General features: G+C 45.0%; 1 long non-coding RNA gene across 1 annotated transcript in view; it reads left to right on the top strand.

The window, feature by feature from the left end:
- The first annotated feature begins 1,096 nt into the window (after nt 1-1,096).
- LOC123382035 overlaps nt 1,097-22,534 on the top strand; it is a 33,477-nt gene continuing 12,039 nt past the window's right edge. The window contains exons 1-2 of the long non-coding RNA XR_006589804.1: nt 1,097-2,107; nt 6,054-6,295. This is a non-coding gene — a long non-coding RNA (uncharacterized LOC123382035). The remainder of the gene's footprint in view (nt 2,108-6,053; nt 6,296-22,534) is intronic.

The following is a 22,534-nucleotide window of genomic DNA, read 5'->3' as shown; positions in this document are numbered from 1 at the left end:
ACTCATCCTGAGGTTTTGCATGGAAACTAATTTTGAATTTTTTCTGCTCTCGTAATTTGCTTCTTGCCCAGGACCAGAATCCGTTAGCTGTCTTCATCCTAACACCCAGGCACCGTCCTTTGCAACTCAACAGCAGAGGGTGCTGTGGGCCTGTGGCTGCCCAGGACTCTGCCAGGAAAGAAAAAAAAAAAAAAGGATAAAAGACCTCCTCCTTGTTCAGCCAGCCTGAAAGAGGGTTTCTTTCTTTCTTTCTTTCTTTCTTTCTTTCTTTCTTTCTTTCTTTCTTTCTTTCTTTCTTTCTTCTTTCTTTCTTTCTTTCTTTCTTTCTTTCTTTCTTTCTTTTTATAATTTTTTTAATGTTTATTTATTTTTGAGAGGGAGAGACAGAGCATGAGTGGGGGAGGAGCAGATAGAGAGGGAGACACAGAATCCGAAGCAGGGTCCAGGCTCTGAGCTGTCAGCACAGAGCCCGACACGGGGCTCAAACCCACAAACCGTGATATCATGACCTGAGCCGAAGTCGATGCTTAACTGAGCCACCCAGGTGCCCCCCGAAAGAGGGTTTCTAATCATCTTGTTCCCCTGTTGCTCTGAAGACCTTGTCCATGGAATGTGGGGTTATCGGACGTTTCCCCAAATGCAAACAAGGAATCAAGAGATGAGGTGTGACCTTCCGGAAATGATTTGTTGTTTGTGTTTTTGAGAGTTTTAACCCTTCTCTGATTAAATAAATGCTTGGTATTTTATGCATGTACGTCCCCAAGACCAGAGATTTTGAATAGTGCTGAGTCCTAACTTAATTCAGAAAACGGTATTCATTATTTCCATTTTCCAAGACTCCCACGGAATTCCTTGTATCGATTCTATCAATGGCTACAAGACAACAGACGACTTTTTCTTTTCTTTTTTCATTTCATTTTTTTAAATGAAAGATTATTTTATTTTATTTTTGAGACTGAGAGAGCAAGTGAGCACATGGGAGGGGCAGGGAAAGGGGGAGGGGGACAGAGAGAATCCCAAGCAGGCTCCACACCATCAGCATGGAGTTCGACAGGGCGGGGGCGGGGGGGGGGGCTTGAACCCATGAACCATGAGATCATGACCTGAGCTGAAATCCAGAGTTGGACGCTTAGCAGACTGAGCCACCCATGCGCCCCTCTTTTTTCATTTCCTTTTAAGCTGAGGCTTGAATGCTACCTCCAGGTTGTCTCTCAATTTTTCTCCCTTATCCTGAAGCTCTGCATCAGTTTTTCCCGCTTCTTGACTTCCTACAGCCCCTTTACCTCTGGGTCGTTGATAGAAAGCAGCAATGCTCCATATTTCTGGCTATTTCACTTATCTTTTGCTCTAGGCAAACTTGCTTTATAAGAACCTAGATGTTCTCCAGTGACAAGTCAGTAGGTGATTTGTTTTTATAAAATTCTTCACAGTAGGCTTTGATGGCAAGACATACCGATGAGTTCATAATATAATCGGATGGACACACACTGAATTTGCTCACTACTTCCTCCAAGCATAGAGAACGTCTATCTCAGAAAGCTGGCTTTAGCTGTTTCTATCCAGTTTCACAGCCACTGGGAGGGCCAGGGAGAGGGGGATGCACAGGGAGCTTGAGCAAGCGATGAAGGAAGTTGTGGCGGCCAAGACTGGCTTCTGTGGCATCAGCAGTCACCTGGAATGTAAACTTGACAACACTCTAGACGTGAACCAAAGAGGGACACGGGCAGACAGAGAAGGACGCAGAAAGGTTACTGCCTGTGCTCCCTTTCTGGAACAAACAAACAACATTTGAGTTGCTTTGACATGTTGGAGAAACTCCAGCAAAGCAGAAGAATTCAAGAGAGAGGAAAACCGAGGGTGTGAGAAGCTGAAACTGACTAAGAACTTCAGGTACAGAAATTTCGAGTAACAGCTGGGTCACAAGACAACCAACATTGAAATCCTCCAAGAGCTGATTAGAAACTTGAAAAAAATAAAAAGACGCACTGTTCAAGAAAGCCACTATCTGAAATAACACAGGCTGTTAACTCTAAAATGAACTTGAGACCTGACAAAGCGGAAGGAGCAGCGTTTTTCATGCGGACAAGGCCAGGCCGCCTTTGGTCAGGTAATTCAGGGCGTGGGTGGCAGGGCAGAGGGATGACCGGTACTCTAATTACGCGTACAGTCATTTCGGATTTATAATAGTTGCCAGCCATAATCGATTCCCCATGATGTACTTTGTTATTTTTTTTGGCTGCCTTGTAAAAGATAGTTTTATAGGGTGTTTTTTTTTAAAGTTTCTGGGGCGCCTGGGTGGCTCAGTCGGTTAAGCCACCGACTTTAGCTTAGGTCATAATCTCACGGTTTGTGGGTTCAAGCCCTGCGGTGGGCTCTGTGCTGACAGCTTAGAGCCTGGAGCCTGTTTTGGATTCTGGGTCTCCCTCTCTCTCTCTGCCCCTACCCTGCTTGCGCTCTGTCTCTCTCAAAAATAAATAAACATGAAAAAACAATTTTTTTAAGTTTATTTATTTATTTTGAGAGAGAAAGAGCACAAGCAGGGGAGGGGAGAGAGAGAGGGAGAGAGAGAATCGCAAGAAGGTTCTGCACTGTCAGTGCAGAGGATGTGGGGCTTGAACTCCCAAACCGCGAGGTCATGACCTGAGCCGAAATGGAGAGTCAGATGCTCAACCGACTGAGCCACTCGGGCGCCCCTGTAGGGTATTTTTAGCTGACGAATTCAAATCATTTACCCATTGCTATGGCATGAGAACTGATCAATTTCAGTGAATTTTTACCAAGTGCCTACCATGTGCCAGGCACAATTCTAGGCGCCTGGAACACATCAGTGAACAGAACAATTCCTGCCCTGGTACAGCTTATATTTTAGTGATGCAGACACACAACAAACCATAAATCTGATCAACACGGGAAAGCGAAAGAGAAAGTAGGAGAGAAGGAGGACTGGGAATGCAGAGGGTCATAGGGGGAGAGGATGTTTTAAATAGGGTGGTCATGAGGGCCTCGTTGAGAAGATGAGAGTTAGGCAAAGACTTGACAGAGGGGAGGGCGTCTGGTAAGCAGGTATTGGAGGGCCTAGCTCGAGGGGTGGGCAGGGGGAGCCCCTGGTGCCTAGCCCTGAGTCTGTTGCATGTGTGGCCTGCTCCAGGGAGCAGGAGCTGGGATGGCCGGAGGAGGGGCCGGAGCGGAAGGAGAGGAGCTCAGAGAGATAGCGGCCTGTGTGTCTCCTGAGAGGAGTGCAGCTCCTACTCTGAGAGACACCCCACCCCCCGTAGTGTTTAAAGCACAATGGCGGGGGTCTGACTTTCTTTTTTAAAAGAAACTGGGACACTGGGACTGTTGTGTTGAGTGAAGACTGTAGGAGGCCTGGTGGGAAGCAGGGGAGTCTGGAAGGAGGCTAAGGCTAGAATACAAATGGGTTCTGGATAAACTTGAAGGTGGAGCCATAGGGATTTCCTGACCCACTGGATGTGGGGGTGAGGGAGAGAGACACCAGGGCTGGAGGGTGGTGCCCACTGGCGGCTACAGCTATGGCGCTGCTGGGGGGCGGTCTGGGGGTGGGGTGGGGGGGTGGCGGGGGGAGGCAACGGTAGCTGAGTGGGTGCCTGGGGAGCTCTGCACAGCCCCCTGTCTATTCTGCCCGGTTTACCTGCTGACAGTCCTGCGTTCCTCTAGTCTTTTCTCTCAGCAAACGAACCTAAAAGTAGGTGTGGATCTTAAACTTTTTTTTTTAATTAAAAAATAGGTTTTGATTATCCAGTTAGAGATCAGAGAAGTCTTCTGATTTTTATGGGACAGTTGACTAAGTTTACCTTGAAAGAAATGTTTCTCATTAGTTAATTGTGTTAATAAAAACCCAAAGTACGGTAAACAAAAGAGAAAAAAATTAGGGAAAGCCTGAGACCTTTGGACCCCACAGTTTTTATCCTACCATTTTGACTGTAAAGAATGACATTTTCTCATAAACACATACTTTTTTAAAAAATGTTTATTTATTTTTGAGAGAGACAGAGACAGAATGCAAGTGGGTTAGGGGCAGAGAGAGGGAGACACAGAATCCGAAGCGGGCTCCATGTTCTGAGCTGTCAGCACAGAGCCCGACGTGGGGCTCGAACCCATGAACTGAGAGATCATGACCTGAACTGAAGTTGGACGCTTACCTGACTGAGCCACCCAGGTGCCGCAATGATGGTATAATTCTGATTTAAAAGTATGGGGCACCTGGGTGGTTCAGTCGGTTAAGCGTCTGACTTCGGCCCAGGTCATGATCTCGCGGTTCATGGGTTTGAGCCCCACGTTGGCCTCTGTGCTGACAGCTTAGAGCCTGGAGCCTGCTTTGGATTCTGTGTCTCCCTCTGTCTGCCTTTCCTTCACTCACACTCTGTCTCTCTCTCTCTCTCTAGAATAAACATTAAAAAAATTTAGAATTGTTGCACTATATGCTAGCTAATTTGGGTATAAACTAAAAAAATAAAATTAAAAAAATTTAGAATTATACCATCATTGATGACTTTTCATTATAACTCTTTATTTATCTATCTGTCTATTTATTATTTTTAAATGTTTATTTCTTTATTTTGAGAGAGAGAGAGAGAACCCCAAGTAAGTTCCCAGTTGTCAGGCGAGGAGACCATTGTGAGGCCCATCGCGGAGCTCTATCCCACAACTCATGAGATTGTGACCCGGGCCAAAACCAAGAGTCGGACCCTTAACCAACTGAGCCACCCAGGCACCCCGAAGATTTTATTTTTAAGTAATCTCTGCACCCAACATATTGCTGGAACTCACAACCCAGAGATCAAGAGCCTCCTGCTATGCCAGCTGAGCCAGACAGGCGCCCCATAAATACATACTTTTAAGTCAGAATTATACCATCATTGAAGACTTTTCATTACGACTCTTAAGGTCGGGGATAAAAAAAAAAAAAGAGCAGGGTGGCCCAACTATATCTCTTAATATTTCTTCCCTTTTTTGAACCTTTTAGAGAAACCGTAAGAAATCTCGGATGAAATATTTGCCTGAGGTTCTACATGTGGGTTCCTTTCGTTACAGTCAACACTTCCTATTTCAGCATGTTAGCAGGAGTTATTTCTGGGTAGTGATTGGAGTGATTGTCATTTTCATCTTTGTACGTTTCAGCGATTCCCAGCACTTCTGAAAGGAAACAGTCTTCTTTATCATGCCTTTGTGTGATCCTTTTCAAATCAGAAAAAGCAAGAAAGTTAGGGGGCCCCTGGGTGGCTCGTTGGTGAAGCGTCTGACTTTGGCTCAGGTCATGAGCTCACTGTACGTGAGTTTGAGCCCCACGTCGGGCTCCGTGCTGACAGCTCGGAGCCTGGAGCCTGCTTCGGATTCTATGTCTCTCTCTCTCTCTCGGCCCCTCCCCCACTCACACTCTGTGTGTCTCTCTCAGAAATAAACATTAAACAAAAAAGAAATAAAGAAAAGAAAAAACAAGAATGTTAAAAAAATCAAATTGAAATATCTGGTGAGAATAAATGCCAGCTTCCCAAGGGACAGCTTAGCCAAACACTAACAACAAAAACTGAACGTTCCCTGAAACTCTCTCAGTTATGATTGGACTCCAGAGTCATTGTCTTAAAGGGTATCTAGCTGTCAGAAGGCTGTCTGGAACAATATACATAGGAATTCTGGCTCTGGTCAGCATGTGTGTGTGCGCACTTGGAAGTTTGTGTTTTCTGATGTTTATGGAGTGAGGACAGGTTGGTCCACAGCAACAAGGAGACCAAATCAACAGATATTATAGTCAACAAAGGCGGCTCAATAATGGCGGCTGGCAGTGCATGTGAGTAATACAAGAGAAGGCAATGTGATGGCATTATTGGTGAAGGACTAAACGTGAAGCAGAAGTATTGTGGAGACGATAAGTTAAGATTTTATATAGGGGAAAAAAAGGTACATTTGATGGGAGACACCACTGTGACCTCATGACCTTTAACAAAAATGTGTTTTTCTGGCTCTTTTTGTTGGTTTGTTTTATTCGTTTTGTTTTTGTTTTTCTGGTTCTGACCCTGACTGTGGCCCATCAACAGCAGCACTTGCGCTAACTCCTGACTCTCACTACAAGGAATTGACTCATCAGAGGATGATTCTGCTCCTGGAGCAAGGAGACTTGAGAACGGGACTGTGAAACAAAGATTGCAGACCAGTCATGGTGGAAGTGTATGGAAGCCACTGACCAAACTGCCACAATTTTGACGCTAAAAAGGGAAAAGGAATTGGAGTGCCTGGGTGGCTCAGTCGATTGAGCATCTGACTCTTGATTTCCACTCAGGTAATAATGATCTCACTGTTCGTGAGTTCAAGCCCTGAGTTGGGCTCCGTGCTGACAGTGTGGAGCCTGCTTGGGATTCTCTCTCTCCCTCTCTCTTGGTCCCTCTCCCCCCTCCCCTACACTCTCTTTCTCTCAAAATAAATAAACAGACTTAAAAAACCGGAAAAGTAATTATGAAATTACTAAATTAACTAAAAGAAGTGTGTGAAAGACCTCAAAGCAAAAAAGTTGATATATGATTTATGAAAAGAGTAAATATACCAAGATATGTTAATTTTCATCAATAAAGGAGGGTCAATAAATATGGATTAAAAATATAAGGAGTTTATATGTTTTTTACTGTGCAATTAGGAAAGTGTAAAACAAATTATTGTGAGACAACCAGTTCTAGAAAAAGGTAGAAATTGTACAAGAACCGCAAAGATTGATCAAGACTGGTGGTCACACACAATAAACAGAAAATATGCGGGGAGGCACCTCACAGCCGATCAACCCCAAATTTTTCCAAGATGAAGAATTACCCAAATATTCTAAAGAGAAATGATAAAATCCCTGGCGCTCACTGTTTATCATAATGATATATGATAAGGTCCATTAAAATTTTTTTTCATGTTTATTTATTTTTGAGAGAGAGAGGGACAGAGTGCGAGTGGGGGAAGAGCAGAGAAAGAGAGAGACACAGAATCCGAAGCAGGCTCCAGGCTCTGAGCTGTCAGCACAGAGCCCGACGCGGGGCTTGATCTCACAGACCGTGAGATCATGACCTGAGCTGAAGTCCGACGCTTAACTGACTGAGCCACCCAAGCACCCCTGATAAGGTCTATTTTTTTTTTTAATTTTTTTTCAATGTTTATTTATTTATTTGGGACAGAGAGAGACAGAGCATGAACAGGGGAGGGGCAGAGAGAGAGGGAGACACAGAATATGAAGCAGGCTCCAGGCTCTGAGCCATCAGCCCAGAGCCCGACGCGGGGCTCGAACTCAGGGACCGTGAGATCGTGACCTGGCTGAAATCGGACGCTTAACCGACTGCGCCACCCAGGCGCCCCGATAAGGTCTATTTTTAATAATTGTTGCAGACCCAGTCAATATTACGTATCTGAATGATAAGACAGTGGGATTTGGCTAAGCAAACAAGATTAGTAGAAAGCACTATTTTGGTGAGCGATACCAATTTCCAAGGGATGAATTTTTAAGTTAAAAAAATTTTTTTAACTTTATTTATTTATTTTGAGAGAGAGAGAAAGAGAGGGAGAGAGAGGATCCCAAGCAGGCTCTGTGCTCTCAGTGCAGAGTCTGACTCAGGGCTAGAACTCACAAACCATGAGATCATGACCTGAGCCAAAATCAAGAGTCAGACAGACACTCAACCCATTGAGCCACCCAGGCGTCCCCCCAAGGAATGAATTTTTAAAATCTTATTGATGCATCTAGTCAATCTTAAATGGAAAACAGGAGCTTGGTTTGGAAAGTATGACTATGTCCATACACTGGTCCAAAATCAAGTGGTTTACAATGCAGAAACTGAACCTTGGCTTCTCAGAGACATTATTATTTTTTCTCTTGGTTCTGAAGATTACTGTAACTCTGCAGAGATATAAGAATAAAAAATCGCTCTTACCTGGGAGAGTGTCAAACAACCCTGGAAAGGGAATTCAGGAAAGTAAGAAAAGTATATTTAGCGATAGTGCATATGAAAGTTGACATCATGGTATTAATATTTACTTGTATGATAATGAGTTCTGTTATCACTGCGGTGTTTTGTGTGTGTTTTCTCTGCTTTCATGATGTCCAGAGCATTGTAGAGGTGACAGGGAACTGGAGTCATAGGGGCTGAGGCAATGTGATAATAGCTGGTCGAGCCACCACGAGGTCTGTGACCACTGACTAAAAGCACATATCTTACGTTGAAAGCCCGTGGGGTTGAAGTAAGATTCAGTTCCCACTATCTCTCTTATCCTAGAACCTTGGAGGGTCAGTCTCTATCTTGCAAAACAGAAAGAAGTTTTAGTCATGTCTTTCTAGAATCAGTGGCTGAGAGAGTTTATTCCCTGCCTACGGGAGTCAACTTCTGGGAAGAGGCCAGTGTTTCTATTCTGCATAAGTCTGCCTTGTCCTTTGGGTTTTCAACCTCTTTCTAATTTTGCGTTGGGAGTGCCTAAGAATCTTTTTATTGAGTCATTTGTGGAACACTAAGCTACTTGCATCTATAATTTGTTAGCTGGTTTTCCAACTCTTCAGCAAATAGCTGTATATTGTTCAATGTTATTCAGCAAAGACTTACTGAGGTCTCCTTCTGCCTTAGACCCTGAGGTCACGCACAGCGGTGATCAAAGCAGGTGCGGAGCTGCCTTCGTGGGGCTTAGAGTCTAGTGGGGAAGACAGACATGGCTCAGATAATCACTAACTGACAGTTGCTGGAGAGCAAGGTGAAGGGGGAGCTGTCATTGGACCCAGCAAGGACTCTCGATCTGGGCCGGGGGTGGGCGGGCAAGGAGGCTTCCTTGAGAAAGTGATATGGAGTGCCGAGGGATCTACCAAGTGACGTGGGGAGAGAGTTCTGAGAAGAGGTCTGAGCACAAGTCCAGAGGAGGCCAAGGTGGCACATGGAGAAGCTAGGCTGCCAGGTGAGGTGGCAGATCAAGCCGGCTCATGGAGGTCATACAAAGATTTTTGTTATTTATTTATTTATTTTTGTTAGAGCTTTATCGAGATATAATTCACATGCCATAAAGTTCATCCATTAAATTTTTTTAATGTTTGTTTATTTTTTGAGAGAGAGACAGACAGACAGACAACACGTGAGTGGGGCAGGGGCAGAGAGTGAGGGAGACAATCCGAAGCAGGGCCCAGGCTCTGAGCTGTCAGCACAGAGCCCAACGTGGGGCTAGAACTCACGAACCGTGAGATCATGAACTGAGTCGAAGCTGGATGTTTAACTGACAGAGCCACCCAGGTGCCCCAAAATTCATCCATTTAAAGTATACTATTTGGGGGTGCCTGGGTGGCTCAGTCGGTTGGGCATCTGACTTCAGCTCAGGTCGTGATCTCAAGGTTTGTGAGTTCGATCCCCGCATTGGGTTCTGCACTGACAGCATGGGGCCTGCTTGGGATTCTCTCTCTCCCACTCTCTCTGCCCCTCCCCAGCTCACAGTCTCTCTCTGTCTCTCTCAAAATAAATAAAAACTTATATTAAAAAATGTGTACTATTTGGGAGTGCCTGGGTGGCTCAGTCGGTTAAGCATCTGACTCTTGATTTTGGCTCAGGTTAGGATCTCAGGGTTTGTGAGTTTGAGCCCGACGTCAGGCTCTGTGCTGACTGGAGCCTGCTTGTGGGATTCTCTCTCTCCCTCCCTCTCTGCTCCTCCCCTGCTCTCACTCTCTCTCACAAGATAAATAAACATTACAAAAATAAATAAAGGGTACTATTCGTTGATTTTTTAGTATATCCACAGAGTTGAATAATCACTATGATCAATTTTAGAACATTTTTATCACACCCCCTCATAGAATTCACACACCCTTTAGTAGTTGTCCCTACTCCTCGCTATTTGGGTTGTGGACATAGTTCCAGTGTGTGGAGAGAGGGTCCACACATCCTACAAGCAATTCCCTAACACAGGCTGGGTGTCCTACAACTCAATTCAATTCTGACACTGTCTACCTGGAGGTGGTGTCAGAGCCCACAGAGTGAGGGTTCAGTCATACAAGACCCACCCCCACCTCATCCCTTCAGATGCCATTTGCAAGCCCAGGTTGTCACCTGTGTTCCTTTCTTTCTTTCTCTCTTTCTTTTTTTTCTTTTTTAATTTTTAGAGGGAGAGAGAGAGTGTGAGAAAGAGAGTGCAAGCAGGGGGCAGAAGGAGAAAGAGAGAATCCCATGCAGGCTCTGTGATGGAGTTCATCCCACGGCCCTGGGATCACCGCCTGAGCCAAAATGGAGACCTGGACGCTCAGCCGACTGAGCCACCCAGGTGTCCTTGTCACTTGTGCTTCTGAGAGACTGGCTATGGTTCTATAGGTCAGAGGTTCCAACGACTCCCTCTTTGGGTTGGACTAATCTGCTAGAGCGGCTCACAGAGCTCAGAGAAATATTTCACTTACTAAATTACTGGTTGATTATAAAACAGATATAATTCAGGAGCAGCCGGATGGAAGAGACACAGGGGGCATGGTATGGGGGAAGGGTGGGGAGCTTCCTGCCTCCTCTGGGTGCCACTCTCCCCACATCTCCACGGGCTCACCAGCCCAGAAGCTCCCAAACCCCGTCCTTTTGAGGTTTTAGGGAGAATTCATGACGCGGGCACGATTTATTAAATCATTGGCCACAGGCAGGTGATTCAACCTCCAGTTCCTCTTCCCTTCTCGGAGGTCACAGGGGTAGAGGCAGGTTCCAACCCACTGATCACGTGGTTCGTTCCCCGGGCAACCTATCCTTAGGTGCTTTCCAAAAGTCACCTCATTAACCTGAACTCAGGTGTGGTTCAAAGGGATTTGTTACGAATGAGACACCTTTATCACTCTTATTACTTAGAAATTCCAAGGGTTTTAGGAGCTTGGTGCCACAAATGGGGGACAAAGACCATATGTATTTCTTATTATGCCACACCAGGTTTGTATGTTTTGAGTTTGAGGCACCTGTGAGAAACCCAAGTAGAGGGGTCGAATGAGTAGTTGAATCCACAGCTCTGGAAAACAGTGGAGATTGGTCTGGATCGGGGATATTAGTTTGGCAGTGACTGGGGGTTACGCAGAGGCCCCTGCAGGAAACAGAGGCCATCCTCTAGCTGGATACTTTGAGGAGAGTGTGAGAAGGGTGTTGTTAATAAAAGTGTGGGTAAGGTGGAAGGAGATCGATTAAAACGGGTGCAGCATCCTGGGGCCAGCAGACAGGGTGGGGGGGGGCATTCCCACTACTCCCCAGGCCTGAGGTTTTACTGGAAACCAGAATGTGAGCTACGTGGTGCCCTGACAGTAGCTGTGGACTTCCATAAGGGACGCCGTCGTAGCTCAGTGACCCCTCAGGAATCAACACCCTGGCCTCACTCTCCATCTGGTCCCTTGTTTGTATCTCTCAGACGAAACCCAAACGGAAGCCTAGGGAAGGGGAGCCTGATGCAGTCCATCCAGGGCTGCCTTCAGAGCCCAGAGCAGGAGGCAGAAGGCCAAACAGAAATACACAGAGCAGACAGTAGTTTAAAGCTTGGATGGGATGTGAGGGAAAAGAGACTTGACACAGAGCCCGAGTCCTTGAGACGTTGTTGAAAGCCAAGGTGAAGGAGGATGAACAAGCCGGCAAAGGAGACGGGAGGAGTGGCTAGAAGGAGTAGAAACACCAAGAATATCCTGGAAGCCGAGTTAAATGAGGCCAAGGCTCCATTGTCAGTTTTTATGGAAATAACTACCCACACAGAGGCATACTTTCCTTGCTGTTCTCTATTTTGACTGCTCGAGACCAGAAGCAGGGAAAATGGAACTGCCTTTTGGGTTTCTCCCTCGACCACAACCAATCCCATCTAAGGCATCCCTGCTATCTTACAAGTGCCGGTGTTCTTGCTGACCCTACAAATGAGCCTCCCCTGAGACACCCCCAGCAGTATTACCTGGCGCCTGTGAGCATGGGTTCTGGACAGAGGCAGATGGCTTGGGTCAGAATTCTGGCTAGCTGCGCAACCTTGGACAAATTACTTAACTTCTCAGTTTGCCCATCTGGAAAATGGGAATGGAGTTAGTGGTGAGGATTAACTCAGGTATCCAGGTGAAGTCCTTGGGACATATTAATTGCTCAAAAGTGCTAGCTAGTTTAATTCCATCAATGCCTAGGATATAGTAGATCCCCAATAAATACTAGTTAAATGAATACATTATTTTAGTTGAGAAATTATTAAATTGAAAGAGGGACCCTCCTTACCTAACTGGTAATTATAAGAGATTTTATAAAAAAAAATAATTAAAAACCTTTAGGGTTCTAAAATTTCCATTACAGTGGGGCATCTGAGTGGCTCGGTCAGTTGAGCGCCTGGCTCTTGATTTCGGCTCAGGTCATGATCTTATGGTCATGGGATGCACTCTGTGTCGGGCTCTGTGCGGACAGAAGAGAGACTGCTTGGGACTTTCTCTCTCTCTCCCTCTGTCCCTCATCATCTCAAAATAAATAAACTTAAAAAATTTTCCATTATAGTAATAAATGTATTAACTTGAAACTAATCTAAGTGTTATGATAAATAAACAACTTGTTGGCTTTCAGAGAAGGAAGGAAGTACATACATTGATAGTAAGACACTCATAACAGTGACAGGAAACTGAGGCTCAACAATGTCAAGGAGTCAAGAGTGTTCTGGAAAGTTCCCTAGCAGAGATTGGGTATAGCTGGGCATGTGGACAAGGATTAGACAGGGCAAGGGAGCTTCAGTGAGCAAGTAAAGGCCATTTAATCTGCAGTGCGTGGTAATGAAACAGAAAATATTTAGTTTGCCTTAATTTACTGTTAATTATTTGTTTTTCTTAAACTGAGGGTTTTTTTGGGTTAAAAAAACAACACGTGTTCTGTTATGTAAGAGAATGGCCTTGTTCTTGGGATATACACGAAGCACGTAGCAGTAAAGGAGTCACAATGTTTGCAAATTATCTTTAAATGACTGATAAAAAAATAAGAATATGCATATATGCAGTGAGAGAGAGTGATAAGGCAAATACGGCAAAATGTGAATAGTTGATGATTCAGATGAAGTATATAGAGGTTCATTGCACTTCATTTTGATTTGAATTTTTTAAAAAAATACAGAATAAGAAAAAAGATACCACATGCTTATTATAGAAGAATTAAGAAAAAATAGAAATGTGGAAAGAAGAAAAAAATACCCAGGATTCCACCACCTAAAGATAGTCACTGTAGACATTTTGGTACATTTCCATTCAGTCTTTCTTAGGCATTTAAAAATCATATTTGATCATTATAGACACATATAGTTTAAATTGAAAGAAGACATGTTTGAATTGTTTCAATTTAGATGAGTAGACAGGAAGCAGAAATAATTTTAAATATTCAGAAGTGTGTTTTTTTTTTTTTGGGGGGGGGGACAGAGAGAGACAGAGCATGAACGGGGGAGGGGCAGAGAGAGAGGGAGACACAGAATCAGAAACAGGCTCCAGGCTCCGAGCCATCAGCCCAGAGCCTGACGCGGGGCTCGAACTCCCGGACCGCGAGATGGTGACCTGGCTGAAGTCGGACGCTTAACCGACTGCGCCACCCAGGCGCCCCCAGAAGTGTTTTTTAATTATTAGTTTATTTTTTTAAACCAGACTCTAGGGGCGCCTGGGGTGGCTCAGTCGGTTGGGCGGCCGACTTCGGCTCAGGTCATGGTCTCGCGGTTTGTGAGTTCAAGCCCCGCGTCGGGCTCTGTGCTGATGGCTCGGAGCCTGGAGCCTGCTTCGAATTCTGTGTCTCCCTCTCTCTCTGACCCTCCCCCGTTCATGCTTTGTCTCTCTCTGTCTCAAAAATAAATAAACGTTAAAAAAATTAAAAAAAAAAAAAAAAAGCAGACTCTAAGCCCAACATGGGGCTTGAACTCACAACCCTGAAATTAAGAGTCACATGTTCTACTGACTGAGCTAGCCAGGTGCCCCTACATATTCAGAGGTTTTTAAAAGAACATAAAATTGAATATCCTAGTTCACCATTAAATTAAAAAAAATTTTTTTTAATTAATGTTTTCTTATTTTTGAGAGAGAGAGACAGTGTGAGCTGGGGAGGGGTTGAGAGAGAGAGAGAGAGAGAGAGAGAAAGAGAGAGAGAGAGAGGGAGACACAGAATCTGAAACAGGCTCCAGGTTCTGAGCTCTCAGCATGGGGCCTGACACGAGGCTCAAACCCACAAACCGAGAGATCATGACCTGAGCCAAAGTCGATGCTTAACCGACTGAGCCACTCAGGCTCCCCTAAAAAATTTTTAAGTTTATTTATTTATTTTGAAGGGGAGGGAGAGAGAGAGAATCCCAAGCAGACGCTGTACCGCCAGCATGAGCCTGATGCGGGGCTCGAACTCATAAACCCGCCAGATCATGACCTGAGCCGAAACCTAGAGTTGGATGCCCAACTGACTGAGCCACCCAGGCGCCCCTCCTAGTGCATCATTTAATCATCTCTGAGCCATCTTTCTATTGCCACACCGGAGGCAGTGCGGTGCAGTGGTCAGAGCACAAGGTATGGTGGTCAATTGTCAGGGTTTGAGTCTGGCTCAGACATTCACTAGCTCTGTGACTTCGGGGAAGTTTCTTAGCTTTCTGATTCCGTTTTCTCATCTGTAGAGTGGGAATAGTAGTGGCAGTTGGGGGGATGAAACGGGTGATATATGCAAAGCCTTTAGAAAAGTGATAGGCGCGTAGTAAGTACTTGGTGCATGGTCACCATCATTATCGTCGCTATTATTAGCTCAAGGAACCAGATGGCAAGAATGACTCAGTGGGTTATTTTTTGTTTGTTTGGTTTTGATTCTAAAACGGAGGCTACCACGGTCCCGAAGCATCACAATTCTTAGAAGTCACTTTCAGTGGGTAAATAATCTGAGTTTCCAAGGCTCAGAACCAGCTTATTTCTCTCAGGCTGGTGCCATCACCACAAAGGCAACGATGGCAGGAGAGCACGTCCCTTCTTTTTCTTTTCTTTTTTTTTTTTTTTTAAATTTTTTTTTTTCAACGTTTATTTATTTTTTTTTGGGACAGAGAGAGACAGAGCATGAACGGGCGAGGGGCAGAGAGAGAGGGAGACACAGAATCGGAAACAGGCTCCAGGTTCTGAGCCATCAGCCCAGAGCCCGACGCGGGGCTCGAACTCACGGACCGTGAGATCGTGACCTGGCTGAAGTCGGACGCTTAACCGACTGCGCCACCCAGGCGCCCCATCTTCTTTTTATTTTCTACCTCTCTCCCCACCCTCCTCACCAAATCTTCTTCATCACCTGTCACATGCCGGCTTTAAATTCTCCGGAAAACTACTCAGTTTCAGATAGGAGCTGACGGGACTTCACAGAAGAACCTGGGGCTCCTTTTTTATTCTGCCTGGAATACAGATATGTCGCCCAGCCCTCGTGGCGTGCATTTTACCAAGTTAGCCTAAAAGAGCTCATCTCTGGCTACAGAAAGAGTGCTGCTGTCTTGGCTGTTTGGTTTTGGAATTTAGAACTCCCTCCTTCACCGAAGATTATGAGAAGTTCAATGCGAGTTACTCTTATTGTATATCGTGGGAAACCCGGCGAAACAGTTGAAGTGCTCCAATATACCCGATCTGTCTAGAGAATATTCTGGCAGTGGGTAACAAGAGCTACGAAACTTTTCAAACCTTTGACCCAGTAATACCAGTTTTGGGAATATACCCCAAGGAAATAACCCAAAAGGGAAAAAATGTAATTTGTGCAAAGATGTTCCTGTGCTGCTATTTATAATCCAAATAACCCAAATGCCAAATAAGGAAATGGCTGAGCACAGTATGGTATAGTGACATAAGGGGACGCCAGTGAATGATTTTAAATGACAGGAATGCGGTCTCTGCTGGCTCTAGGGAATGTGTAGATTTAATTATTTTCAGTGACAAAGAACACCAAATGGAAAGTTTATAACTATGTAAAATGAGTGTTGTGCCAAAAAAATCCGGACGTGAGTTTTGAGGAAGGAAGAATGTAGTTTAGAGGTGAGTTGGATACCTCTTCTGTAAAGTTGCGTGTGAATCGCAATATCTATTGCGGGACACGCTGGGGGCTGACCGTTTTGAGCCTTCAACAGTTATGTGAGCATGTAGAGTAGACGGTTATAATCTAAATCAGGCAATAGGTTTTGTCTGGTAGCAAAAAGTCTGCATCGTTATGTGCAGAGGCATGCCACGCTCTGGCATCACGGCTCTTTGCTCTACAATCTAGAGACACCTAAGAAGGACTGGAGAGCTGTGCGTATGAAAAAGACATGCTGGGTATAAAATCCTGTTTGGAATCTGTCCACTGTCCCCTGGTAGATCAGTCCTCAGATCATGCCGGGGGCTCACCAGTAAGCAGCCAGTGGCAAGGACCGATTTTTTCGTGGGGAGAGAGGAAGAAATTCGATTTCAGAAGCCAGAATAAATCAGAGAGGCCAAAGGAACATTTACAAAAAAATAACACCGATTCTTTAGTTCCTATTACAGTGTCAGGTCTACAGTAGACTAGCACTTTTTTTTTTAATGTTTATTCATTTTGAGAGAGAGAGTGTGAGGGGGAGGGGAGGAGAGAGAGGGAGGCAGAGGATCTGAAGCAGGCTGTGCGCACACAGCAGAGAGCCCACATCAGGGGTTCAAACTCGTGAACAGTGAGGTCATGTGACCTGAGCTGAAGTCAGACGCTTAACCGACTGAGCCACCTGGTGTCTCTGACATTTCTTTTTAAAAAAACCTGGGAATGCAGAGAATTCAGAGTAGGAAACTGGACAATCACATCAAGAAGCTAAGAGGACATGAAATCAAGGATCTGTACAAAACAGGAAGGAGATGAATAAGTATTTGTGGCAGGTTCAGTGTGTTGTTTTTTTTTTTTTCAAATAATTTATCTTGAATATGAGTTAATATTTAACCGCTAGAAAGCAAGGAAGCATATTCACTGGAATGGACTATTCTTAAAGTTTACATATCATTTAAAATCAGTTTTTCTAGTGGATTCTTTTTTTTTTTAACGTTTATTTATTTTTGAGACAGAGAGAGACAAAGCATGAACGGGGGAGGCGCAGAGAGAGAGGGAGGCAGAATCGAAAGCAGGCTCCAGGCTCTGAGCCATCAGCCCAGAGCCCGACGCGGGGCTCGAACTCACAGAGCGTGAGATCGTGACCTGAGCTGAAGTCGGACGCTTAACCGACTGAGCCACCCAGGCGCCCCTCTAGTGGATTCTTAACATCATCCTCAGAAGGCTATTTGGCCTGGGACTGAATTTTTTCCTTTCTCAATCTGAATTTGTGCAGCGAGACACAATCCAATTAGGATTGTTTTCATCAGCAATTAACAAAATTTAAGGGGCGCCTGGGTGAAGCATCTGACTTCGGCTCAGGTCATGATCTCACAGCTTGTGAGTTCGAGTTCCGCGTCAAGCTCTGTGCTGACAGCTCGGAGCCTGCAGCCTGCTTCGGATTCTGCGTCTCCCTCTCTCTCTGCCCCTCCGCTGCTCGCGCTCTGTCTCTCTCTCTCTCTCAAAACTAAATAAACATTAAACAATTTTTTTAAATTAAAAAAAAAACACAACAGGAAGTTGTAGCAATAGTAACGGACACTGAGTTTTGTAGCAATGAGACATCAAAGAAGCATCTCTTCTGCCTTCTTTAAATAAATCAAGCCCAAACTCTGAGGAATTAAGCACCAGAGTTATGCAGTTTGTCTTAACTACATTCTTTGTTTGCCCATCTAAGAATGTGTTTTGTTTTACTCATTCCTCTCCCTGGTGATTTGACAACAATGTTAAATACATCCAGAGCCTTTTCGGGTGAGTGCGGTTTGTCTACTAAAGTCTTATATTAGGTGGCTCCCTGTCAGACCTCACTCATCTCACCCTCTTTGGCTAAAACTCCCAACCCATCTATACCTTTATCCTGTATTTAATGATGGCCACGTTTGTGGATACGTAGAACACGTTCAGCTTCAGGGTCTCTGCAAAAAGCCTGGAGTCAAGAACGGTTTTACTTCCAGGCACCCAGATACAACGACTCTAGTGACTTTAACAAGTTGACCTTGGAGGGAAAGATGTTAGAATTGAGTACGATAGGGGCGCCTGGGTGGCTCACTGGGTTAAGCGTCCGACTTCAGCTCAGGTCACGGTCTCATGTCATGTGAGTTTGAGCCCCACGTCGGCCCCCACATCGGGCTCTGTGCTGACAGCTCCGAGCCTGGAGCCTGCTTCGGATTCTGTCTCTCCCTCTCTCTCTGACCCTCCCCTGCTTGCACTCTGTCTTCTCTCTCTCCCTCTTTCAAAAATAAATGTTAAAAAAAAAAAAGAATTGAGCACGAGAAATCTCCCACTTGAGACAGGACTGGAGGAGGGGCTGCTTGGCACAACAGCCCCTTCGCAAAGCAGTACTCCGGTGCTGAGTTGAAAACCGTTCGCTGGAGAAAATTCTTTCAAGTAAACCGTGATTGATTCTCCTCCTCTCTTTGGTCTGTTATAGGGATTCTCAGTGCTGGCACTGTGAACGTTTGGGGGAGAATAATTCTTTGTTGTGGGGGGCTGTGTCTTGTAGGATGATTAGCATCCTGCCTGGGCTCTGCCTGTTAGATATCACTAGCAATTCTTCCAATTATGACGACCAAAAAATGTCTCCAGATATGGCCAAATATCATCTGGGAGGCAAAATCACTCCTAGTTGAGAACCATCGGTTTTGGTTGATGAGATATTTTGTGTGGAAATAATGGTATTGGGGCAATAGCACAGGATTATCAACTATTTGTGAAGCAATGGAATATTCCAGCTTCATGTTCTCTGCCCGTCATTTCCCAGGAGGCTTAGCCCCAAGTAAAATTTGAGGGAGGCTCTTCCCCTCGTTGAACTCTTCTCCAGCACCTTCTTTCTTTTTTTAAAAAAATTTTTAAATGTTTTATTTATTTCTAAGACAGAGAGAGACAGAGCATGAGGGGGGATGGGGCAGAGAGAGAGGAGACACAGAATCCGAAGCAGGCTCCAGGCTCCGAGCTGTCAGCACAGAGCCCACGCGGGGTTCGAACCCACAAACTGTGAGATCATGCCCTGAGCTGAAGTTGGATGCTCAACCAACTGAGCCACCCAGGTGCCCCAAGGTCTTTCATTTCTCTTAAAATGGGTTAAGTTCAGCCATCCCCCACCTTGAGGAATTAACTCACCAGTCTGACAATCATAATGTTTGGGGTCATTTACCCTTTGGAAGTTCTTGGAAGCATGTTTTGTGCCTGTGCAGGGCACTGTAGGTAGAAAAGGAGAGAGAGCATAGTTCTGGAGATAATAGTTTGGCGGCCACTGTACAGAGTGGGTCCGTTGGCAAAGCTTGGAGACCGAGATCAAAGATGGGCCGCTCGCGTCAGCTTTTTCTGAATCAACGCTGATACCTGTCAGGAGAGAGGGAGCCTCACCCAAAGCTCCCAAGACGAGGAAACCCTTTGGAGGTTTGGTGTCCATGGTGGTTTCGGTGCAGTTTTTAGGGAGTGATGATGCCATTGTCGTTCCCTTGCAGTCATTGTATTGGGGGGGAGGGGGATGTGGATGGGTAAGGGGAGCCCTGGCAGTCTAAAGACATAACCAAAATTTAAAAAAATTGATTTATGCTACTTGGGCTATTAAATCAATTAGGCCAAATTACCTCTCTCAAAAGGCTCCTTTGCGTTTGTCACAAGAGTGATCAGGCAGGGGTCAGTGACAGCATTGCCAATAGGCTGAGGTTAAGGAGGAGGTTAGTGGGGAAGATGGAGTTCTGACAGCATGCCCCAGTCAAGGAGTCCAAGCAGTGCAGCATGGAGGGGAAGGAGTTAGATTTTCTTCTTTTTGCTTCTGGGTAGAAAGTAACGCAGCTAACAAAGGATTTGAATTCCCAGTCCTGTGTTGGAGCCGAAACCAGAGGAGTCCTACCAGCTGGTCTGAAGGCAATGACCGTGCGATGCGGAAAGCAAAGGATGGAGGCGAGAAGAAAGAAAAATATCAAAAATATGCTGGCTGGAAAACCACCCTCCTGCTACAAAAAAAAAACAAAAACATGGGGCGCCTGGGTGGCGCAGTCGGTTGGGCGTCCGACTTCAGCCAGGTCACGATCTCGCGGTCCGTGAGTTCGAGCCCCGCGTCGGCTCTGGGCTGATGGCTCAGAGCCTGGAGCCTGTTTCCGATTCTGTGTCTCCCTCTCTCTCTGCCCCTCCGCCGTTCATGCTCTGTCTCTCTCTGTCCCAAAAAATAAATAAAGGTTGAAAAAAAAAATAAAAAAAAAAAACAAAAAAACCCCAAACAAACAAACAAAAAACAAAAAACAAACAAACAAAAAAAACCAAGACGAGACAAAACAAAACAAAAACCTAAATCTTCATAGTTCTTGCCGTAGTTACACTTCTGCCCTGGAAAGATGTTTGAGAGCAAAGGCAGAGAGGCGTGCATAACGTAATTAAGAACAGGCCACGTTGAGCACAGTTATTGTAGCTGTGGCTTTCATTTGCTTGACAACCCTGGTTCAGGTTCCAGTGAGCTGGCTCTGCTGTTTATTTATGCTGTTCACTTCTGTTTCAACAGCTGCATTTGACACAGCAGCCCAAGGAAAGGCAGGAGGCAGGCGAAGGGGAGACTGCTGTCTGCTAAGAATCAGGAGACCTGAGGACAGGTTGCTTATATAACTTAGAGGAGCTATTTTACCTCTCTCGGCCTTCATTTCTGGATCTAGGAAATGAAAAAAATTTTTGAAAAGGATTAATAGTGAGCAATTAAAAAAAAAAAAAAGGCCCCATTCAGGAAAAATAAAAATATTTATAGACTATTTTCTTTTTTTTGTTTTTAATTTTTAATGTTTATTTTTGAGAGAGAGGTAAAAAGAAAGAATGGGGATGGGGCAGAGAGAGGGGATAGAGGATCCAGAGCAGGTTCTGGGCTGACAGTAGGGCAGCCAGATGTGGGACTTGAACTCATGAACAGTGAGATCATGACCTGAACTGAAGTCGGACACTTAACTGACTGAGCCACCCAGGTGCCCCGAGACATTTTTCTTTTTTATGAAGAAGCAGCAGCCCAGAGGCAGCTTTTTCTTTTCTTTTTCTTTCTTTTATTTTTTTAATCTATATTATTATTATTTTAATATTTATGTTTTTTAGAGAGAGAGAGAGAGAGAGACAGTTTGGGGGAGGGGCAGAGAGAGCGAGAGAGCGAGAGAGAGACAGAATCTGAAGCAGGCTCCAGGCTCTGAGCTGTCAGCACAGAGCCCGACACGGGGTTCGAACTCACCAACCACGAGATCATGACCTGAACGGAAGTTGGATGTTTAACCCACTGAGCCACCCAGGCACCTCAATTTTTTATTGAGGTATAGTTGACACAGCAGAGTGAGTCCACAAGTCTCTATGTTATGCTATGCTCACCATAAGTGTAGCTGCCATCTGTCAACATATAACACTATTTTTTTTAAGTTTATTTATTTATTTTGAGGGGGCGGAAGGGCAGAGGGAGAGGGAGAATCTCAAACAGGCTCTGCACTGTCAGCACAGAGCCCAGCCCCACCCTGGGCTGGATCCCATGACTGTGAGGTCATGACCTGAGCTGAAATCAACAGTCGGCTGCTTAACTGACTGAGCCACCCAGGCGCCCCACCATAGAACACTATTATAATAACATTGACGATATTTCTTATGCTATACCTTTCATCCCCTGACTTATTCGGTCTATAACTGGAAGAGTGTACCTCCCACCTCCCCTTCACCCATTTTACCCACCCCTCCACGGCCTCCCCTCTGCCAACCACCAGCTTGTTCTCTGTATTTATGGGTTTCTGCTTTTTCTCTTTGCTCCAGAGGCAGCTTTTTAATCTTTCACTCTGAAGTTAGATTTTGGGTTTTGGGCTGCCCATCACCGGACTAGGCAATTGCTGGTTTCTCTTCCAGATTAATTAGGTTCTTGGTTCGCTAATGGAAGTGACTTCTGTCGGCTGCTCCTTCTTACCATTTCTAGTCAATTCTTTCCTTAACAACATTATCTGAAGGCTATTTGGCCAGAGTGCTTTCCATTCTCAAGAGGCTCTTGAAAAACCCTTGGTTACACATGATGTTGTCCTGTTTTATTTACATAGAGGCCTTAAAGTCATCTGTCCTAGTTCAGTGATTACTATAGAACGCAATCAATAGATATTAATAATTCAGCAGCTAAAGTCACGGTGTTCAGGAAACAGATCGGCAAACTTTGACAAACAACCAGTTACAACCAACCAGCCAGTTGATTGGAACTTCAAATATCCAGACATGCCTTCGAATGAAATGATCCTGGAATGCACGCTGGCACAATAAAGCCATTGCCAACAAAAACAGTAAGAGCCCACGGACATTTCATCATGTAAAATCTGAGGCCCTCATCAATCCTTCTGTGAAACTCTTCTAGAGCAAAGAATTAGACAAAGCTATCACACAAGGTATGCTTCTCAGAGTCATAAATCCAAAGAGATGGCAGAAACAAAAACACGGTAAAACTTTCCTTTGCTAAGCCTTTTGAGAAAACAGTCTGGCAGTTCCTTGAGAGGTTAAACAGAGTTACC

This window comes from Felis catus, chromosome E1, assembly GCF_018350175.1.
Source record: "Felis catus isolate Fca126 chromosome E1, F.catus_Fca126_mat1.0, whole genome shotgun sequence".
NCBI classification, from domain to species: Eukaryota; Metazoa; Chordata; class Mammalia; order Carnivora; family Felidae; genus Felis; species Felis catus.
The sequence above is the reverse complement of the archived record's forward strand: the minus strand, read 5'-3'. Positions and strand labels throughout refer to the sequence as shown.